Below are 13,484 nucleotides of genomic sequence, written 5' to 3'. Positions count from 1 at the left end.
GTGCCCGCAGGACACTGGGGTGCTCTCCCCAGCTGGGGGGCTGGGTGGGAGAGGCAGGCGCTGGGGGGGGGTCCTCACCACCCAGCCATCTGCCCGTGGCCTCAGACACTCCCGCCACCTACACAAAGCCGCTTTTGTCAAACCATGTAAGAATGGGGAATGACCACCAGGAGGGGACGTGTGGTGACCTTGTGACGGGGGAGATGCATCCATGGGGCTGGGTCTGTCTGTCTGCCCCCTCTCACACACGCGCGCGCGCACACACACGCACATACGTATACACACACGCGCACGCACACACACACACACACACACACACACCCCGGCCTTTGTACCAGCCCAGGCAGTGTGAGCACTGTTTGTTGCTGGGATTGTTTCACGGTGTTCCCCTCCCCACGGATGGGGCTGAGCCTCCGAATAATCAGCTCTCATGGTGATGCCATCCTCTCCTGCCTCTCGCCGCCTCTCGGGCCTGCAGCCCGACCCAGAGGCAGCTGCCATCGTCATCCTGCTTTAAAGAACAGAAAGGGGCCGCTCTGGGAGCCCCCGCACCCGCCCCCCCCCCCACCGAGTCCCAGGCGCTCCAGTTCCTAAGGAGACCGCGGCCCTGCGGCTGGCACGGATAGGGAGCTGGTGTGGGTCTCTGAGGCTGAGTCTGATCGAGGGTAAAGCAGCATTTGGCCCCTGGGAACCTTGGGATGTGCTGAGGACCCGCTAGGTCATCTGAACAGCCAGGCAACAGGGGCGGGGCGCAGGGTGCAGGCAGGACATGCTGGCTTGACCCAGAGGTCCTCCATCTCACCCTTATAGAGGCAGCCAGTCTGGCACCCCCAGCTGTGGCTGCGGAGGGACCTTCTGGCTGGAAAGCTAGGGCAGGTTTAAAGCCTCGTCCCGTGCGTCACACAGGCCCTGTGCAGGTGTGGGGTCCAATCTGCGAGAACTTAGGCTGCGCTGAAGAGAAAGCAGGCTTCGGGGGAATGTCCACTTCGGAGGAGACGGCCCCTCTCCCTTTTCTTCTTTATTGGCAGTGGGGAGTCTCTGTAGCCCCCACAAAGGAGGCCTGACCTTCCAAGCCTGAGAGACTCTAGGAGCAAAAGACCCCAGGGTGACCACCAGGGTGCCTGAGCGGGCACGAGAGTCGCTGGGAGGTTCCCAGGGCCCCGGGAGGGAAGAGCTCCAGCCGTCTCCGGCTCTGGCCATTGAGACCATTTATTTCTGGTCGCTGCAGCTGGTGAGTGGATTCAGGTTCTGGTGACCACGAGGAGTGGGGCTCGGAGCACAGGCCGTCAGGATTCAGAGCCGGGGGGTTCTGAAGCCCCCTCCCCAGCTCCTCCGACCCGCCGGCAGCCAGCACCCCGAGACAGCCTCAGCCGGCTCAGCCTCTTCCCTGCGCCCCCTCATCCGCTCACACTTCAGGTCAGTGGGGGACCCTGAGGGACAGGCTGGAAAGTCCCTGAAGGCACGGTGAGTCCGGGGATGAAGGGACAAAGGAAGACTCAGCCCAGTGATGAGTTGTTGGAGGAAGAGTCTGGAAGCACTGGGCCCCCCACTAAGGGTCCTGTGGCTCCATTGAGCTGGGGTCCCCGAGCGCAGGGGGCTGCCTGGGGGCCCAGAATCTGCCGACAGGGGCGAGAACAGCTGCAGAGTTCAGAGAGTCTCTCGGGGCGCCTCACCCCTGCTCAGCTCCCAGGTGACTGTTGCAGGCAGTGACTCCTCCTGGGGGTTGGTGAGGACCAGGTCAGAACCCCTGGAGGGTCTCGGTGCTGGGTGCTCCTCCAGGGGCGGCACTGTCTCCCCACCAAGCACCCCTGAGCTGCCACCAGCCCTTCCGGAGCCGCTGGCCGTGTGGCACAGGGCAGCCCCTCCGCCCTCAGCCTGGGCTCCCCAGCCCTGGACTGGCCATGCACCTGGGGGTAGGCTTGGGCTTATGTGTGTGCGTGTATGTGTGTGCTTGTGTGTGCGTGTATGTGTGTGCTTGTGTGTGTGTGTGTGTGCATATGTGTGCATAATCGTGGTGTGCTTGTGTGCTTGAGTGTGCCTGTGTATGCATACGTGCATGTCTCTGTTCACGTGAGCTCGTGTCTGCGTGCTCGGGCGTGTGTGTGTGCGTGTGTGCAAGAGCATGGTATGTGCATGTGAGTGAGAGCGTGGTGCATGTGGTGTGTGTTTGCGTGCGCGCGAGAGCGTGGTGTGTGCATGTGTGTGAGCGAGTTGGTGTGCACATGTGTGTGCACGCGAGACAACATGGTGTGTGTGTGTGAGTGTGGTGTGTGCATGTAAGTGAGCGAGAGCCTGGTGTGTGTGTGTGTGTGTGTGTGTGTGTGTGTGTGTGATCAAGAGCGTGGTGTGTGCGTGCATGTGAGCAGGTGTGTGGTGTGTGCATGCGTGTGCGTGCACACCTGCTGTGCGCCCTTGTGGCTGGGGGTCTTGACTCCAGGGCTGTTTCCACAAATGCGAGACTCAAATCTAATCTAATAGAGGGAGAAGCGTGTGGAGCTTATCAGAAATCAAGTTCAGATAAATCCTTTTCCTCCTTTGAGCCTCAGTTTTCTTGTTTGCAAACTGAAAAGAATTCCAGGGAGTCAAAGCCTGTGACAATGACCTGCCCGGAGTGTCACAAAGCCTGGGGAGGAGGGGACACGGAGCTCCTCTGCCCCCCCCTTCCTCGGCCCCCAGGTTCTGGCCGTGGTGGGGGGTGACTGACCCTTCTTTCCGGCAGTAGCTGGGGTGCAGCCTTTTCCCTGCGGCCGGGCTTGGTGGGCTTGAGCAGGTGCTGTTCTGCTTTAGATCTTCCAGCCTCAGTCAGCCTTGAGCTCCTCCTGTGTAGTGGGGGGTGGGGGTGGGGGAGGCCGCTGTGAGGGACCCACAGATGTGTGGGCGGGGGGAGGGGGGAGGGACCGCGTCTCAGGCCTTTCCCAGAGCTGAGAGCTGTAGGTGCCCTGCTGTGTCCCCCACTGGCCTCTTGGAACTCCCCAGCAGCCCCCCAGGGACACAGCAGGGGCGAAGGGGGCCTGACTCGGCTTCTCGCTCCCTCCCTCGGCCTCCTGTCTCTACCCTGAGCCAGAGGCTGGGCCTCTGTCCCCGCCCCTCCTGACCCGGGTGACAGCCAGGCCACCTCTGCCTCCTCTGTCCCTGAGCTGGAACCGGAGAGAGGAGCCGGGATGCAGGGAATTGTCTTACATATTCGTTAATCGGGTCTCAGAGCTCCAGAAAGGCCCAGAGCTCATCAGCCAGGAAGGAATCCAATTTGGCTTTTATGGCCGCGGTTATTGGTCGTATTTTGTGGAGATCTTTTTATTCTTTTTATTAACCCAGCGGTCTGGGGGCTGGGGAGCGCCGGGCTGCTGGGCACAGTGGGCGCTCTGGGCTTGACCCTGCAAAGACTCCTGCGGGAGTCCAGGCTGTGACCAGAGTTTGAGTCTGGGGGTGGGGTGGGGTGGGGTGTGGGATGTGTGTGTGAGAGAGGGTGGCCGCCGGGACACCTTCCCCAGGGCCTGGGGGAAGGGTTTCAGGAAGCGTCTGACCCAGCAGCTGGGCGGCTGCAGGCCTGGCTGCCTTTCCGGGGTCTCTGAGTGCTGCTTCCTTTCGGGTGCTTTGCTGCCTGCTCTGAGGACGTGGGGGAGAGGCGGGGGGCTCAGGGTACCAACAGCCAGGGATGGTGGGAGGGAAGAGCTGGGTCAGCTGGGTGGGAGGGCACATTGACTGGAAGGATGGAAACTGTGCTGGCCTGCAGAGACAAGGACCTCTGACACTGCGGACCCCTGACCCCCAGGCCCCGCTGGCCTGCAGAGACGAAGACCCCTGCCCTGTCCCCACCTGCTATGCCCCCCACCCCCCAGCACTGCACTTCATTGCACCAGCTGCACCCACGGTGCTAGGGGCTGTGGGGGTCTCTGTCTCAACGCCTTGCTTGGGCCTGGCCCACCGGTAAACCTTCGGCCTTCTAGTCCCTTCTATGGCTTGCCCACCCGCCCCATCCCGAGAGCCAGGCGCCGGGGGTGCCTGTGGAAAGGACACTGAGCCGCATGGCCGAGCGAGGCCCAGGCTGGACCCTCGGCTGTGTGTGGACACTGGGTGCTGGGCAGGTGCCCGGGACAGCGTGTGCTTCCCAGAGCCCCCCGGGCCCAGCCACAGAGAGGGGCCCCTGGGCGCGACCCCCCTGACTGGCACAGAGAGGCCCTGGTAGGCCCTGAGTTTGCATGTTCCTGGTGACCAATCCTCGTGGGGACAGCGAGGACTCGGCGCCTGCCCACGAGCGCGGCCGGCCCTGGGCTCAGATCATGCTGCGTGTCCCCTGCCCAGTTAGACAGGCGGTGTCCCTCAGGGCTGGGGGCCGGAGCAGACCCGCTTAGCTGCACCCCCAGGCCCCTTACTCCCAGACTCAGGGCGGGGACCCTCGAGGGCAGTGATGGGGCAGCTGCCATCGCTCACGCCCACTGCCCACTGCCGGCCAAGTGGCCCCGGCTGGTTTGCCGGATGGAGATGGAGCCGTCAGCGCCCACAGCGTTTTCACCAGCTGTTGGCCTGGCGCGGTCCACTGCCTGCCTGATCCCAGAACTCGGACCCTTCCCGCCCCTCCTTCATTGTGCTGGTTTCCGCCCACCTGCCCCTCACTGTCTTGGGGGGGGGAGGAGAGGTCCTGTACCTCTCCCTGCTGGCCAGTGCGGCCAGGGAAGCTGGTGATTCTGTGGGGACAGCAGGTCTGAGGGTTCCCGTGGACAGCCCGGCAGGAGGGATGGGTGCTGGGCTGGGCCATGCCCGCCCTTGGGGGTTGGCCTCAGGCGCAGGTGAGAGTCACCCACACTCCTGCCTTCTCAGGGTTGTGAGAGTCAGTGGGCTCACGGGAGAAGAGAGCCCAGGGGGTGGTGCCCTGCTGCACCCCACTTTCCCTCTGAGATAAGCTATGGTTCATTGTATGCATAAGCGCCTGGCAGAGAGAACCGGAATGAAGAGGAGGAGAAGAGAGATGGGGAGGAGAGGGGAGGGGAGGAACAAAGGAGAGGCAAGAGAACGTAGCCAGACACACAGATAGGCAGACAGACAGACACACAGGAGTTAAAAGGAATGGGCTCTCTGTGATCTTAGAAGCGAAGCGGGCCGGGTTTGGCCAGCTGGCGGCCAGGCGAGCAGACGGTGTATCTCTAGTCCGAGTCCCGAGACTAGCCCAGGCTAAGTGCCTCTGTGGGCACCGGCAGGCCCCAGGGCAGAGGGGCTGATGTTTCCGGCCAGGGCTGAGGGCGGCAAAGGCCCAGGCCCAGCTCTGGTGCTCTGCCAATGTGCTCCCTCTCACTCGGCCTTCGCTGGTTGGATGAGCCTCCCCGGGAAAAGCCGTTGGCCTGCACTCGGTCTCCGAGCCCAGAATTGTGTGGGGTCACGTGTCTGGGGCCCCCAGCCCCGGGGAGGCTCTAAAACGAACCCTTGTCCTCTTGCTCCCACTGCTGAGGCTGCCCAGGGGGACACCTCAGGTCCCGAATGAGGTTGGCACCACTGGAGCTGGCACAGGGCGGGGTCATATCTGTGCCCCTAAGGAACCCGGGGCGGGGGCTGCTGGGAACCCCAGAAATGACTCAAACTTCGGCATCCCTAGGCCTGAGAGCCAGACTCGTAGTTCTGCCTCTCGTGGCTTTGCAGCCCTAAGGGACTCTCCCAGCCTCTCTGTTCTTTCAGTCGGGTGGGGGGTGCACGTTAAGCCTCCTTTGCAAGCAGATGTGGGTGTAGAAGGCGGCAGCAGGCCTGGAGCCTCACCCCGTGGGGACACTGGCCACTGTTCTGTAGGGACACCTGATGTTTAATTTGGGGCCCACAGGGGCCATGCTCCTACCGGAGGCTACTCCTGGCTCTGTGCTCTGGGATCACTCCTGACAGGGCTCGGGAGACCGTGTGTGGTGCAGTGGATGGAAACAAGTCAGCCTGTGGACAGGCCCCGCTGCAGGGGGCAGCGCCCAGGAGCCGGCAGGGAACAAAGTGTTCGCTCCTCCTCCCTCCCGTTCAGAGGCAGACCCCCGGGAGCGGAGCCCACCTCCAGGAGCTGCCCAGTGCACAGCGCCTCTTACTGAGTTCCTGCCTACCTGAGGGGAGGCGACGCCAAGACCCCCAGCCCGGAGCTGACTGGAACCTGGGGGCTAGCCCACCTTTGCAGGAAGAAAAAGCTGATTAGCACCTAATTGCTGTTAGATTATATACCCATATACGTATTTTAAGCTGAATCTGCATGTCTAATGTGATTTTTGTGATTACATTTTAATAGTCTGGCTGGGCTGAGGGAGAGAAGGCAGCCTTCTGCCCCTGCTCCCGGTGGAGGGGGGTTGTCAGCAGGGCTGTGTCTTGGGGGGGACTCACCCCTGGGAGCCCCCGGCTCTGCACGAGGCCCATGGGGGTGCCGGGTTGTCTGCGAAGCGACGTCTCCTCTCCGAGCCCTGTCCGTCCAGATGGGCCGGTCCATCTGGCTTATCATTCCAGGATGCTTGCCTCCTCGAGCCTTAAAAATAGCACCCCTATTTTAGTGCTGGGGTCACCTGCCATGTTCTCCAGGCCTGATGGTTCCCTGGAGCTGCGCCCCCCCCCCCACCCACTGCCCAATCTGGATAGAGGGGTCTGAAGGCTTCCTCCAACCCAGCATTCTGCCCCTGCTGCTGAGCTGGTGAGATGGGACCTTAGCTAGACCTCTTTTTTTTTTTTTTTGTGGAGTTGTGTGTGTGTGTGTGTGTGCGTGTGTGTGTGTGTGTGTGTGGTGGGGGGTTGCATACCCAGCAATGCTCAGGGCTTTACCCCTGGCTCTACACTTAGAAATTACTCCTGGTGGTGCTCGGTGGACCATTTGGGATGCCGGGAATCGAACCCAGGTTGGCTGACACAAGTCAAGCACCCTCCCCGCTGTTGACTCCAGCTCCTTAGCAAATCTTTTATTTTTTTAAAAAAAATTTTTTTATTAGTGAAACACCATGAGGTACAGTTATAGACTTACAAATTTTTGTGCTTGGGTTTCAGTTATACAATGATCAAGTACCCATCCCTCCACCAGTGCCCATCCTCCACCGCCACGGGTCCCAGCATCCCTCCCACCCCCCATCCCGCCCCCCCCATCCCACCCTGCCTCTGTGGCAGGGCATTCCCCCTTGTTCTCTCTCTCTTCTTTTGGGTCCTGTGTTTTGCAAGAGAGGCATTGAGTGGCCATCATGTTTGGTCTATCGACTACTTTCAGCACTTAGCAAATCTTTTAGAAAAGAAAACCAGGAAGTGAGTCTTCCCAGACGGAGGGTGAGGAACCAGGTAAGCGCTGACAGCCTTGGCAACCTGCAGGGCCCCCCTTTATACGTGTGTCTGCCTCTGCCCTCTCTGCTTCTGGCGGCTGGAGTACCCGTGGCTCAAACACTCTCTTGCACCCATGTCCTGCGTGGGCACCAGCATGGTCTCTCCCGCTGCTGGGGGCCCAACTCCCTGCATTCTGGACCTGCAGGACAGGAACCCCCCCCCAGGCCGGTTATAGGAACTCCTTAAAAGTGAAAGGTTGTTAGCAAGTGGGGCTGGAGCAATAGACAGCAGGGAGGGCGTTTGCCTTGCCCTTGGCCGATTCGGGTTCAATTCCCAGCATCCCATATGGTCCCTTGAGCACCGCCAGGAGTTAATTCCTGAGTGCAGAGCCAGAAATAACCCCTGAGCATCGCTGGGTGTGACCCCCCCCCAAAAAAAGTGAAAGGCTGTTAGCAACCACACAGGCGCACGCACGTTCTATTTTTAAAGAGCATTGATTTCTGATTCTAAAAGTGAGGTGGTCCCTGATCGTGGCAGAATGTGGAGACAGGCGGGGAGGGAGGAACGGGCAGCACCTGGCCCGGGACAGATCACTGCGGCTACTGGACTTGGTCGGCGCACAGAGAAGAGAAAGAGCGTTTTCGCGTCTAAAATTGGCAGCTGCTGCGGATGTGACTCCCGGGCTGAACCTGGCCCCGCATCCCGACCCTCTGCCAGCCTCTGCCATGGCCTTTTGAGCCATGCATTTCCCTAGAGGTCGGGGCCTTACTTCGTGTCTCCTGGGTGCGTGGTGTCTGGGCCGGTCTAGAGTTAGAGCTGGACACCCCTGTGTATTGTGCGTGTGTGCGTGAGAGCGACAGACAGACACGTGGAGACGGATGGACACAGGGGCAAGCTGGCCTGGGACGCGATGTAGTAGCCAGTCCACGGGTGACCTTCGGGGACCCCCAGCCCCTGGCAGAAGCAGTCCCCTCTGTTCGGGCTGCCAAGCTCCTCAGTGAGACCAACAGTCCTTACGATTGGGAAAGGGAGATGGGGGAGGGGACAGAAGGGGTCAAGGATGGTGTTGCTGGTTGAGGTCTGGGCCCTGTCGAGGCACTGGACTCTCCCACCCTGTCTGCCCTACAGGCTAGGGGCCAGCAGTGGGTACCTGGGACCGCCCTGTCATTCCAGGGCTCACAGCTCAGAAGATCTGCGCCTTTTCCCATCCCGTGTCTGACGTGGACACGGCCACATAGAAAGCTGGTGGTGGCCTGCTGGCTGGCCGGGACCTGGGGGAACTTCCTCCCTCAGGCAGCTCTCCTGTGCTGCGTGGACAGAGTGTGCACAGAGGGTGGGGTGTGAGGCAGAGCATGAGGGCCACTTTCTGCTCACCTGGGTCTGACTCCTGTATCAGCTGCAGCCTGGCCTATGAAACCCTCCTCTCTGCCTTACGCATCAGTGTCCACTGCCCGGGGCCAGGCTCTCTAGTTGGACCCTGGCCCTCCCAGCATCCTACATGGCAGGAGCAGCAGGTGCTAAGCACGAAACCCTCCCCAGGCCATCCAGTCACACCCTGGCTCTGCCCCACGGACATCCCTGTCACCCCCGTCCACCCATCCTCAGTTCTCTCAGAGAGGGAGACGGCTCTGTCCAGTTTGATGGTCACTTAAATCTGGCAAATGCTGTGTGCAGGGCACAGAATGACACGCAGGCCATGGGGTCCCATCACACTCGGTCCTACTTATTGCTTCTGCGTTCCCACTTGTCCGCATACCTGGTAAGCCGTGACTGGCCACTGCTCCTGCCCAGGGTCCTGGCCTGTGTCCGCACAGGGCATGGGACAGGGTAGTGGGGCTTGCCCCCTCCTGGGCCCCTACTGGAGAGACGTGAAAGCAGGGGAGCGTGGAGAACAGGGGCCCCATGCACCCAGACACCTTCTCTCATAGGGTAGGTTCAGGCTCGGCATTGGTGGTGGCCTGGCCAGCAGCGGGAACTCCTCCCACGTGGTGGCCTGTTTGGAGACTGAGTCACAGCTCAGCAGGGAACTCAGAGCTCAAATGAGCCTGGCAGGAGGCCGTGTCCCCCTTTATTACTTTGTCTCGGGAACCCCCGGGGGACCGAATGCAGAGACGGCTTCTAACTGGGAGAGGCAGCCCATCAGGAGAAAACGCAGGACGGATTATGGCCATTGTTGGAAACTGTCATCTGTAGCCGTTGGGCGTCTGGGTTGTCTCTGTCACTGGGCTATTGGGCCAGATGCTGCGCTGAACGGAGGTGCGCGTGGGTCCTTCCGAATGAGGGCGTTAGTGTTTGTGTTTGGAGGGCGGAATGTTCTTCAGGGAGCTCTAGTCCGACTTTTTTGGACAAGTCTCCCTCTTGCTGTCTGTGGAGGCTGAGCCAGGCGACATTCCCGCCAACAGCGGGGGAGGGCGCCCTTCTCACCTCACCCCCGCAAACGCGGATGGCTTCTCCACTTTTGATAGATGCTGTTCTCACCGGCGGTGTGTGATGATATCTCATTGTTGTTTTGATTTGCATTTCCCTGATAACAAGTGACAGCACTTTTTCCTAGGGACGGCTACCAAAAAAATGACAGGTTTAAAGATACGCGCTGAGGGATCAACCAGTGGCTGAAGGCAGCAGAACTGTAGTTGTTCCAGAGAACTGAACTGGGGGAGAGCGGGGTGCTGAACAGGAGGGGCCTTGGGGACCTTGGTGGAGGGGAGAGGGCGTCTGGGGGCGGATATAGTATTAGACAGATGTATGCATGAAACTAGCATGAACAGTAAATCACGGTGCCTCCATAGAGATTCATGATAATCCTAATAAGATGATAAAACTTAAACATTCATAATGAAAATGCCATCCAAGAGCTGGAGAGATCTCCATGTGATCCCCGGCATCCCCTGTGGTCCCCTAAACACCTCCAGGAGTGATTCCTGAGTGCAGAGCCAGGAGGAAGCCCTGAGCATCGCTGGGTGTGACTCAAAACCCAAAATAAATCGATACAATCTACTGTGTGAGTCTGAGGGAGAGGCGGGGAGGAAGGAGTCTCAGTGTCGTTTCCAGATGTTTCTGTCCCCTTGTCCCCCGGGCTCTCTGCTGTGGGCCTCACCCTCCCAGCAACCTCTGCGGCTTGGAGGCTGAGGGGGCCTCTACCTGCCTGTACTACAGCATTGTCGCCCCCCAAAGCAGAGTGCCCACCATTCCGCTCCCTGCCTTGCTCTTCTATTAAAATTTTTTTAATTGAACATCCATGAGATAGGCCCTGACGAAGCTGCTTATGATTGGGTTTCAGTTGTACAATGACCCAACACCCATCCCTCCACCAATGTCCATGTCCCACTACCAGTGTCCCCCGCTTCCCTCCCACTATCCCCCAATACTCCCCCCCCACACACACACAGCCTGCCTCTATGGCAGTCACTTTTCTTCTTTCTCTCCTTTTGTGCATTACGGTTTGCTACAGGTACTCAGAGGTAATCATGTTTGTTCTGGTGCCTCGATCGTTTCCCTGATGCCTTTTGAGCCCCCCGCAAAGGGTGGGGAACTGTAGCCCTGAAACCAACTGGACCGGTCGAACTGTGAGAACTCCTGGGACCTGGCCAGGGGGTGCCGGAGTGGAGCCGGGGGAGCAGGGCTGGCATTTCCCGGACATTTCCCGATGATGGGCAATCACCCATGGCCGGGTATGGAAGGTGGGATGTTGACACCTCTGGAGTCTACACAAATAGCACTGTCTGTAGCACTGTCTTCCTGTTGTTCGTCAGTTTGCTCGAGTGGGCATCAGTAATGTCTCCATTGTGAGACTTGTTGTTACTGTTTTTGGCATCTCGAATATGCCATGGGGAGTTTGCCAGGCTCTGCCATGTGGGCAGGATACTCTCAGTAGCTTGCCGGGATCTCTGAGAGGGACGGAGGAATCGAACCTGGGTCGGCTGCATGCAAGGCAAACGCTGTACCCGCTATGCTATTGCTCCACCCCTACACAAATAGGGGTGAGCCCAGGGCAAGCCCTTGCAGCCCCCACCTGCCGGCCAGTCGGACAACACGGAGGCCTGGGAAAAGTACTACACAAATAACTGATTGGAAAGAATGGAGCCTAGAGAAATAGCTGGTAATAATGGGACTCTAGATCACGGTCACGGTCACGGTCCTCCTGTTGTTCATCGATTTGCTCGAGCGGGCCCAGTAACGTCTCCATCGTGAGACTTGTTGTTACTGTGTTTGGCATATCGAATAAGTCACGGATGGCTTGCCAGGCTCTGCCGTGCGGGCGAGATACTCTCGGTAGCTTGCCGGGCTCTCCGAGAGGGGCGGAGGAATCGAACTCGGGTCAGCCATGTTGGCCGTGTGTAAGGCAAACGCCCTACCGCTGTGCTACCGCTCCAGCTCTAGTGATGGAATCTAGACCACCAATTTAGTTTCTGCTTACACACTCTTCCCCGTGTGATCACTGCTCGGACCTTCCCTGTCCCACTTCCCCTGCCTCCCCTTCCCCGTTCTCGTCCCCTACGCATCACATTCCATTTGCCCCGTATAATCACTGTTGGTCCCCAGTGACATTGTGGCATTGTCAGCCTACAGCTCGCCCCTACCGACCATCAGTCCTAGACTGCCTCGGGATTGGCTCCCCAGGTCAGGGGATAGTGCTGGACAGTAGCTGGGAAGGACTTTGCTAGGCAGTCAGTGTGTGGGGGGGATGGGGGTGGGGTAGGGACGTGCTGAGATCTGGGTCGGGTGAGACACTTGTGCAAGAGTCTGAAAGGGGCCTTGGAGCTGGACTTCTGGGGGGGAAGTGTCATTCCCGTGGGATGCAGGGGGACAGAGTCCCGTCATTGCTGTGGGCTGGAATCCTGGGCCAGACCCGGCAAACAGTGCTCCTGGCCTGAGGGCCGCGGCTGATACTCGACCGATGCTTGGGCTTAGTCTCTCGGGAGACTGTAGTGGCACTGGCTCTCTGCACCCCATTACCCTCAGCGTCCTCCTCCTGATGCTGGGAATTGTGGGGGGAGGGAAGTCCCCGGTCACCCCCTCTGCCAACAGGCTCACTGGAAGATATGGCGCCTCACAGGAGTATCTGCCCGCTGCTCATCTTAGGGCTTGCCCACTTTTATCCATCTTTGTTTGTGTTTCGGCCCACCCCTGGGTGCTCAGGGATCACTCCTGGTGGACTCCTGCGATGCTGGGGGTCCAATGCAAGCCAGCAACGTGCAAGGCACATGTGTCCCTTGGCTGTTTTCTCTCCAGTGCCTAGAAACCTCGCATACTGCAGGGATCTCCAGCCTCTCCCTGGCCGGGCTCTGCTCTTAACCCACCCACCCTGAGCCCTCACTCACCCCGTCTGATCTTCTCTTCCCCCATTTGCTTAGTTCTATCTGCCTCCCTCTGCCCTCCCCTGCTCCCCTCTCTCTCCCCTGCCCCCTGTCCTGTCTCTCTCTCTGTCCCTCCTTTCCTTGTCCTCTCTTCCTCACTTTTCTCTGGGCTGACAGCGGCCCCTTCTCCTCCCGGACAGACCGTCTCATTGAAACGGAGTGCTCTAGAGAGTGTTAATGGAACAGCAGCATTAATTAGCAGCTCTGGCATAATTAGCTTCCTCCTCTGACTGCCTGGTGTCTAACGGGATAATGAGTCTCCCCGTCCAAACAGAGGGCAGGCGGGACGAGGGAGACAGCGGCGGTGCTGAGACCAGGAAGGTCGCCTGCCTTCAGGCCACCCTGCCGGGGTTCTCCGGCTGCCCCGTGCCCTCGTGCCCTCTCCGGAGAGGCCCTCCTGCTGTTCTCCCGAGTCAGGGAGACAGATGCCTGGCCCTGCCCGCGTCCCTAGGTTTGGCGTTGCTGGAGCTGCATATTAAGTGGCCCGACTCTGACAAACAGTGGCCGCAGCTGCCGTGTCCCCAAGAGGGGGCGGAGAGTCACGGAGAGTTCTTGAGAGCTCTGACAGCCCCCACCGGCAAATGGCTGGGCACAGACGGCCCCCAGGGGAGCTGAGAAGCCTGTTTATGTGGCACGCGATGAATTCCACTGCCAGCACCGCACTTCCACCCTTGACCCTAAGCCCAGCGCGGGGGCGGCTGTGGCCCGCTCCTTCAGAGGGGCCTCCTTTGAGGTTGGCCTCCTGGCTCGGAGACACACTGCCAGGCTCCAAGCCAGGACGCGGCTCGTTCCAAGGAGCGGGTTCATTTCCATCTACCCTGCCACTTCTGGAAGGTACTTTATAGTTGCTCGTTAAATAAAATTGATTGCCGTGGA

Source organism: Sorex fumeus, unplaced genomic scaffold, assembly GCF_029834395.1.
Source record: "Sorex fumeus unplaced genomic scaffold, SorFum_2.1 ptg000011l, whole genome shotgun sequence".
Classification (NCBI taxonomy): Eukaryota; Metazoa; Chordata; class Mammalia; order Eulipotyphla; family Soricidae; genus Sorex; species Sorex fumeus.
The sequence above is the reverse complement of the archived record's forward strand: the minus strand, read 5'-3'. Positions refer to the sequence as shown.